Source organism: Ovis canadensis, chromosome 11, assembly GCF_042477335.2.
Source record: "Ovis canadensis isolate MfBH-ARS-UI-01 breed Bighorn chromosome 11, ARS-UI_OviCan_v2, whole genome shotgun sequence".
NCBI classification, from domain to species: Eukaryota; Metazoa; Chordata; class Mammalia; order Artiodactyla; family Bovidae; genus Ovis; species Ovis canadensis.
Window position 1 is genome coordinate 44256680 of NC_091255.1, and position 9414 is coordinate 44266093.

The window sequence follows — 9414 nt, forward strand, 5'->3', positions numbered from 1 at the left end:
GGCCATGTAGTGTGGAATGAGGTCACTGTATGCAGACCTCCAAGAATCAGAGACAGGAAACAGGGCCTTGGTGGCTATCTTTCTTCCCACATCTCCTGGGTTCTCCTTTGCTTCTCCCTTTCCTGACCTCCCTACCTCCCTTTCCGCTCATTCCCCACTATCTTCTTCTCTACCTGCCTCCATATGCCCTGAATGTTCTGAACAGGGGCTAGATTCTTGGGACATCCCAAATGAGTGAGTGGGCACTGCTGGCTTTCCTTGGCAACACTGGCAGCTCAAACAGCCTCCAGCTTTTGCGGACCTCATTCGAGGGAACTGGAGAGGGAAACAAGTCTTCCCACAGGCCCTGTTGTCGAGTCAGTGGGCTCCTGACTCTGCTTCCTTTGGTCCCAGGCAGCCTGCCACCTGCTCTTCAGTGTACAGCAGGCCCAGATGAATCAGCATGGGTTACCTGGGAGGCCAACGGCAGGTGGGGACCAGGCCATTCTCTGCAGCAGGTAGGAAAGGCACACTGGTTCGTGTCCTACCTCTGACCCTTTTGCCAGCTCCCAGAACCTGTGTACCATGTGCTTACCAGCTCATTGGGGAAAAGAGCAAATCTCCCCAGGGTTTGTGGCAGTCATCCTGGGGGTTCTGGCTTCTTCTGGCCTGGTGTTTGCCCAACTCCAAACTCTTGGCTCTGCCTTCCCATTCCTGGCCCTTCGGACTTTGTGTTTCTGTCTAGTCTTCTTGGCATTCTGAGATGGGCATTGACTCGGCTCACATGTTGGGATGCCCAGTTTCTGCATCACCTTAGTAGGAGCTATGCCTTGACTCCAGTCCTGCCAGCCCCAAATATCTACACCAGATTCTTGGCCTTTGCCCCAGGGAAGCCAGGCTGGACAACTCGAGTGACAGGGAAGTAGAGAGCCCAGCAAAGGAACGGAGAAGAAATCAGTGCTGCCTCTGGGGTGGGTCATGCCAGTGAGGGCTGATGGAAAGACTTCGTCATCAGACTTCAAGGACTCAACTCCATGGGTGGTTCACTCATCCCTCCTATTGTAATCAGTCTGTTTACCTGTCTGCCTCACCCACTAAACTGTGAGCTCTGCAAGGGTGGATTTGTGTCTGATTGGCTGCTGGGTCTCCACTTCCTGGTGTAGGTCCTGGCTCTCTGATCAGGTGTGCACTGAATGAAAACAGCAGACAGATGAGTGAGTTCTTTGTCCTTTATTCCTGCCATAGTTAATGTCATCCTATCCACATAAGGCTCAAGCAAGAAGCTTAAGGTCAGCAGGTTCTGTTGATGCTGCTTAAAATACTTTTGCAAGCAATTCCTTCTTTGGGGGACTCTGTGTTTCTTGTATGGGTAATTCCAGCCAGGAATTGGTGGACTAATTTCCTGGCTTCTTCTTTTTTTTTTTTGACTCTTCCACTTGTCAACGTCCCCTATTGCTTACACGTATAACACAAATATAATCATGCCATTCTTTTGTTAAAATGCCTTCCACAAATCTTCATTTCTCACAAAACAAAGTACAGTGTCTCTAGACTCTCCATGAGTTTGGTTCAACCTACTCTTCTAGCTCATTTCCCGTCAAATTTCCCTGTGGATCCTGTGAGCCAACCCCATGGAGCTTCTTACTGTCTTCAAGAAAGTTATTCTTCCGTCCCACTGTTTGTTGCTTCTATCTCCACTGCAAAGTTTGTTCTCTGCAACAATCCCTAGCCTTCCCGATCTCCTTAACTTGTATTAGTCCTTTAAAACTCAGCTGAAATGTCACCTCCTCCGTGGCTCCTCTGACGTCATCAACTAGCCACCAAGCATCCCTTTCTTATGCTTCTTTTCATCTTGCACATGGATCACAGAGTATCACAGCTATAGGTTTCATATCTTCTATGCATGAACACAAAAGTTCCTTGAGGGTAGGGCCTCACACTCACCTCCATGTACCCAAAGACAGCAGAGAACATTGTGTGTGGCAGGAGAGTCATATACCATAGGCTGTGTGGCCTTGGAAAAGTTACGTAGCCTCTCTGTCTCTCATTTTGTTCACTTATAAAACTATCAAAATAATAGTTCCTGCCTGAAGGAATCTTCTACCAATGAGAATTAAATGAGTTACTACATGTGAAGGGCATGGAGCACATATTAAGCCCTCAGTGAATGTTAGCTGGGGCTTTCCAGGTGGTGGGGTGGAAAAGAATCTGCCTGCCAATGCAGGAGACACAGCTTCAATCCCTGAGTTGGGAAGATCCCCTGGAGGAGGAAATAGAAAACCACTCCAATATTCTTGCCTTGAAAATTCCATCGACAGGGGATCCTCGTGGGCTACAGTCCTAAGGGGTCACAAAGGGTCGGACAAAACTGAGCGGCTGAATACACACACACACACAAATGTTAGCTACTGTTATTAACTGTGATTATTAGGCCCTCTGTAAATGTTTTTCGAATGAATGAGAGTCTACAGAGTCTAACAAGACCCTTTTCTACCCATAAGGAATACTCAGTATCAGAGTCCTTCTATTCAGATCTTAAAGGCAGGTCAGAGTACCATCTATGTCACCTATATGGGTGATAATTCATTGGTGGGTAACCATTTGCCCCTTCTTCAACTGGAGCCGAAAATGTCAGTTTAAAGAGAGATGACTGAAAAAAGCTTTCACATGCTTAAGAGAAGAAGGACAGGAAGGGACAGGGTTTGAGCAACTCGATGGTAGTGGCAATACTGAACGCGCCAGAGCCACCCGTCAGCCCATGAGTTAGCCGCAGATTCCTTCACTGCCTCTGAGGCTGAATTACAAAGAACCAGGTGAGGAAACAAATTTCTACATCCAAATGAACCTTAATTGAATATCAATCATTTCTTCAGAGGATGGTGATTATTTTGGTGTTAGTTCAAATTCTGGTTCACCTTACTATTTGTAAGATGCTGATATATCCCTGAGTCTTGCTGATCTATAACATGGAAATAATTATTATCTCATGTGGTTTTTGTGAGGTTAAAATAATATTAAATGGGATAATTTATATATAACATAAAGCATTGTGATCATCAGTTCAGTTCAGCAGCTCAGTCGTGTCCGACTCTTTGCAACCCCATGAATCGCAGCACGCCAGGCCTCCCTGTCCATCACCAACTCCCGGAGTTCACTCAGACTCACGTCCATCGAGTCAGTGATGCCATCCAGCCATCTCATCCTCTGTCGTCCCCTTCTTTTCCTGCCCTCAATCCCTCCCAGCATCAAAGTCTTTTCCAATGAGTCAACTCTTCCCATGAGGTGGCCAAAGTATTGTGATCATAGGTGTGTACAAAATTAGAATCTGAAACAATTTTGAAATGTATGCTGTACCCGGATTTAAAAAAAAAAAAGCTTACTTCCTAAGCAAGAGTAACACTGGGCAGTTACAGGTATATATCTCATTCTTATATCCTAGTAAGAATAAAAGACCCATTGAGCTGTGATCCAAACATTTTGTTAATGACTAGAAAAAACAGTTTAAAAAAACACAGTCCTTGCCCTCATTAATTCATGATCTAGTGAGGGAAATAAACAAGACAGCAGATTTTCTGTCATGAGTCAAGTTCACAGGTAACACGATGTGTCCTCACAGAGAGGAAGCACTGAACTGAGGTGGGACAAGACTGGAGGGGAGGTGGTTCGAGAAGGCTTCTGGAGGAGATGGTACTTGAACTAGGTCTTAAAGAAATCATCCAGAGGAGGGGGAAGGGAAGCTCATTCAAGGCAGAGAGAGCAGTGAACACAAAGATCCTGGAGCACAAAATGCCATCCCACTCTAGGAAGAGCAAACTGCCTGACAAGGGTAGAGAACCAATACCTTAGTGGGGAGGCAAGTGAAGTAACAGAAAAGCAAGCCAGCCTCATGTCATGAGAAGCCACTGATTCTAGGCTAAGGAGTCCTGATTCCATCCTGAAGGAGATGGAAAGCTGCTGAAAGCTGCAAACAGAAGGACTTGGTGGCATTAGTGTCTTGGCTGGCTCACTTTGGAGATCTTGTGGGGGACAGGCCAAAGGACAGGAGACCAGGAGTCCAGGAGGAGGTTATTGCAGTCAAGACATTCCCACCTGGAGCTGTTCCCAGACAATGAGGAAGCTGACTCCACAATGCCAATCCATGTACAAGCTGACAAATATATCCTGTCCTGCAGTAGATGCTTGTGAAGAAATGGCATCTGTATGCTTTCAGGACACAGGCTGGGGGACCAGTCAGAGGTACCCCTACCAGGAAGGGCACAGAGGCAGTTTTGTGGCGAGGTAGGTCTAAGAGGAAATTGGAAATATCAAGGGGACATTTCACCCAAAGATGGGGACAGTAAAGGACAGAAAAGGTAGAGACCTAGTAGATGCAGAAGAGACCAAGAAGAGACGGAAAGAATACACAGAAGAGCCATACAAAAAAGATCTTCATGAACCAGATTACTGCAGTGATGTGGTCAGTCACACAGAGCCAGACATTCTGGAGTATGAAGTCACGTGGGCCTTAGGAAGCACTGCTGTGAATAAAGCTAGTGGATGCAATGGAATTCCAGTAGAGCTATTCAAAACCCTAAAGGACGATGCTATCGAAGTTGCAATCAGTACGTCAGCAATCTGGAAGACTCAGCAGTAGCCACAGGACTGGAAAAGGTCAATCCTCATCCCAATTCCCAAGAACGCTAGTACTAAAGAATGTTCTAACCAACAGACAGTTGCACTCATCTCCCATGCTAGTAAGGGAGCATGACTGAAAATCTTGCATGCTAGGCTTCAACATTACACAAACCAAGAACTTCCGGATATCCAAACTGGGTTTAGAAAAGGCAGAGGAATCTGAGATCAGATAGCCAACATTCGCTGGATCATAGAGAAACCTAGGGAACTCCAGAAAAACATTTACCTCTGTTTCTTTGATGTTAAAGCCTTTGACTATGTGGATCATAACAAACTGTGGAAAGCTCTTAGAGAGGTCAGACCATCTAACCTATTTCCTGAGAAACCTGTATGTGTGTCGAGAGGAAACAATTAGAACACTGTATGGAACAACTGATTATTTCAGGACTGAGAAAGGAGTATGAAAGGGCTGTCTGCTGTCACCCTATTTATTTAATTTATATGCTGAGCACATCATGAGAAATGCCGGACTGGATGAGTTACAAACTGGAATCAAGATAGGCAGGAGAAACATCAACAACCTCAGATACTGCTCTAATGGCAGAAAGCAAAGAGAAACTTAAAAGGCTCTTGATGAGGGTGAAGGAGGACAGTGAAATAGCCAGCTGAAGACTAAATATTAAAAAACTAAGATAACGCATCCAGCCCCATTACTGCATGGAAAATAGAAGAGGAAAAGTTGGAAGTAGCAACAGATTTCCTCTCCTTGGGCTCCAAAATCACTGCAGACGATGACTGCAGCCATGAAATTAAAGGATGCTTGCTCCTTGGAAGAAAAGCTATGACAAACCTAGACAGTGTGTTGAAAAGCAGAGATATTACTCTGCCAACAAAGAACTGTATAGTCAAGGCTTTGGTCTTCCCAGTGGTCACTTACATTGTGAGAGCTGGACTGTAAAGAAGGCAGAGTGCCAAAGAATTGATGCCTTCGAACTGTGGTGCTGGAAAAGACTCCTGAGAGTCCCTTGGACAGCAAGGAGATCAAACCAGTCAATCTTAAAGGAAATCAACCCTATATACTCATTAGAAGAACTGATGCTGAAACTGAAACTCCAGTACTTTGGTCACCTGATGGGAATAGCCGACTCATTGGAAAAGTCCCTGATGCTGGGAAAGATTGAGGGCAGAAGGAGAAGAGGGCGTCAGAGGATGAGATGGCTGGATGGCATCACCAGTGCAATGGACATGAACTTGGGAAAACTTTGGGAGATGGTGAGGGACAGAGGGACCTGACGTGCTGCAGTCCGTGGGGTCACGAAGAATTGGACACAACTGGGCAAGTGAACAACAAAGGTCTAAAAGGATGTACTCCCCAAAATATTTATAGAGGTTATTTCTAGGTGGCAGAATGATGGGAGGTTTGTATTATTCTTTTTTCCTACAATAAACATGAAGTATTTACATATTTTAAAAAATAATTAAACAATTTAAATACATCAACCCTAGATCCAGGACATTCATTAGGCACTAGAAGGTAGATAACTTCAGAAGCCTACATACAGTTTGGAGTCTATGAAGGAGAGAAAATTTAAGAGGGAAAGAACAAAATCTGTTCAAGCAAGAGAATAAGCATCTCCACTGTAGAGGGATCCTAGTGAGCAGAGTCAAGCTCAGCAAGAAGGCAGTGAGCTGCCCATCAAAGGCAGATGACACACCAGTCAGTCATCTGGTGGAGGGCTGGGGAGCGCGCACGCTCAGCACAGGCAGATTTTCAGTAGGAGGCTGAAAAACTCGAGGGGAGAGATTGCGTAACTGAGTTGTAGGGAAGAATAGTGGCTTATTGTTGGAGACCCGGTAAACAAATTAAGAATGTTCATCCTGGGGGTGTGGGCCTGAAATAAGTTCCAAGACAACTTAATGATCCATCACAGGTCTTCTGGGATGAGTCACTGGAGAATTATATTAACCTGTTCAGTCTTCATTGCCCCAGCACCTGCAACAAAGTCACTGAGATATGGCAGCTAAGCTGCTCTCAGGACAGAGCCTCCACCCAGTACAATAGGGGAGACGACACCAGCCAGCCCCGGGCAGGCCACAATCTCAACTTCATCGCGAATGTTCAGCCCCTGATGGAGGTAAATGCTCCTCCCCACTGCCTGCCAGCACTCTGGTGACAAAGTGTAGGTGGACAGCTGCTTAGTCGGCCCAGGTCTGCTCTGAACAGTAGCGATGCCCTTTTGCAGGAGCTGATGAATGAGGTAGAAACTGGTGGCTTAGGAATCAGGGCCAGTTGCAGGTGTATCAGAAATGAAAATAGGAAACTACGGGAAGGAATGAAGGCACTCGCAAGTCTTCCACCAGAGGCTCCGAACTTCTATTCTGGGTCCACCTCACAAAAGCCGTGTGATATTGTGCATTTCACTCAACTCCTTGGAGTCTCAGTTTCCTTAAAGGTGAAGTGGTGGTAACATCCCAGTTCTCTTAGCCTAGAGGCTAACAGCAGTGCACGCTCATGTTGAGCTTGTGTGTGTCTAGCACTATGCTAAGGGCTTCACACGTAGATAAGTGATAGATAGCAGCAACCCTACACGTGCTCGTGTTTAGTTGCTCAGTCATGCCCGACTCTTTGCAACCCCACCCACCAGGCTCCTCCGTCCATGGGGTTTTGCAGGCAAGATACTGAAGTGGATATCCTCCTACATGGGAGCTTCCCAACAGGGATCGGATCCACATCTCCTGTGTCTCTTGCATTGCGGGTGGATTCTTTACCTGCTGAGCCATCGGGTATTATTATGATTGTCATTCCCCTTAAAGAGGAGATAACTGAAGCTTGGAGAAAAGTGCCCAAAGTCAGACATTATTGTGGAATCCAGACTTAAACCTGGGCAGCCAGACTCCAGGGTCCATGCTTCAAATCTCCATTCATCTGCATCAGCCGTGAAACGCTTTACAATAGCTGCAAAGCTGGGCAGCGGGTGGCTCTCCTTCCAGCGTTGGAGCTCAGTATTCAGAGAGTCTGAGTGTCTGGTAGGAGCCCAACCACAGTCAGTATGGCCAGGATTTGGCAGCAGGGAGTAGAGACACAACCAGTGGCTAGGAATTTTGAGACAGAAGTTTACTTTCTAGGTGGCCAGGGGTCAGGGAAAAGATTGTGAAACCTATAGTAGGGAAGCCATCAGAACTGGGGTTCAGTTGACAGTGGCTTGGTCACAGTAGGAGAAAGTGAAATCGCTCAGTCGTGTCCGACTCTTTGCAACCCCATGGACTGTAGCCTACTGGGCTCCTCCGTCCATGGGATTTTCCGGGCAAAGGTGCTGGAGTGAGGTGCCATTTCCTTCTCCAGAGGATCCTCCTGACCCAGGGATCGAACCCAGGTCTCCTGCACTGTAGGCAGATGCTTTACCCTCTGAGCCACTAGAGAAGCTCACACAGTAGGGATAGCCATACACAAGAGGCAGGTGGGCATGACGTCAAACAAGGGGAGGAGTTAGTTAGCATATGCAAAGGTTTAGGACAGTGCTTTACACAAACGGCGGTGGTAGTGGTGATGGTGATGATGACGATGATGGTGATGGTGTTTTGGTAGCCAGGATCTGGGGTTCAGGAACAGGATTTCAGTTTCTCAGAGCAGAAGTAATCAGAGTGGGCTTTGATGCGTTATAATTTTTTCCCCCCATAAGGCTGGGACCAGTATTGCCAACTTGTAAATTTACCCAAGTGAGGCCATTCAAACAACCAAAAACTTATCACCCACCATCACTGTGGTTTCATAAAAGAAAGGCTTTTTACCAAAAGTAAGACAGACATAAAGTCAAAATAGCCATTTAAATTGGAGACAAAAATTAACTTAACAAAGTGCTCGTTTACTTTGTCTTTTTCTCAGAGGGCAGCTGACAGAGCCCAGAGCATGGGTGGTGGGCAGGGGAGAATTTAGAACATACTCACGTCCAGGGCTCCCCTCCAGGACTGTCTTGGGGGCGTGGTTACAAGGAACATGACGAAGACTCTATGGCCACGAGCAAGTTGTCTGCACTGGCCCTGAGCTGTCACGCTGCCTGAAGCCGTCCACATCTTCACCTGGCATCTCTGAAGTCCTGTGCAGACACTCCAGGACACTTACTTCCTGCCCAGCCTGCTCCCACTCCATTCCAGGGCCACCTGGGTCCCTTCCCACTTACAACCTTCCTCCTGCCCTTTGGAACTGACTCTTGAATTCTCGTTCTTCAGTTTGACCTTTGGAACTCTCTAAGGGCCTTGGCTGGAACCTACCTCCTGGCTCCTCCTGCTCCCACTGGTCTTTGAGTAGATACCCTGCCCTATCCCTACCCTTGGACCTCAGCCTTGGCCCTTGTCCTCAGTTGCTGAGGACCTTCATGGAATACTGGAGCTCAGATCAGCCTCTGCATCCCCTGATCCAGCACTTCTTCCGCCACATTCTTCTGTTCTGTGTTTGGTCTGGAGAGGCCCTGTTGGCATGAGGAACAGAGACTCCTGAGTGTCAAGTCTGGTCACAATCTGTAGAAACTAATAGGCTCTGGAGCAAGAAGCTACATGAGTAATTAACCCACATCCGTGTCGAAGACTGTCTCTTGGATTTGTCTGGAAACTCTGAGGCAGACACAGATCCTGATCACATTTAATATTTTATTTTCTACTGACCCCCAACCCCCCATGCCCAATACTTCCCCCAAAACTAACTAGCCAAATCCATTTGCAATATATTTGTTGCCTTGAATTTGATTCCTTCATTTAACATACATTTACTGATCACTTGCCAAGAATGAGCTACCCTGATAGGCACTTGGAGAGATACTAAGAACT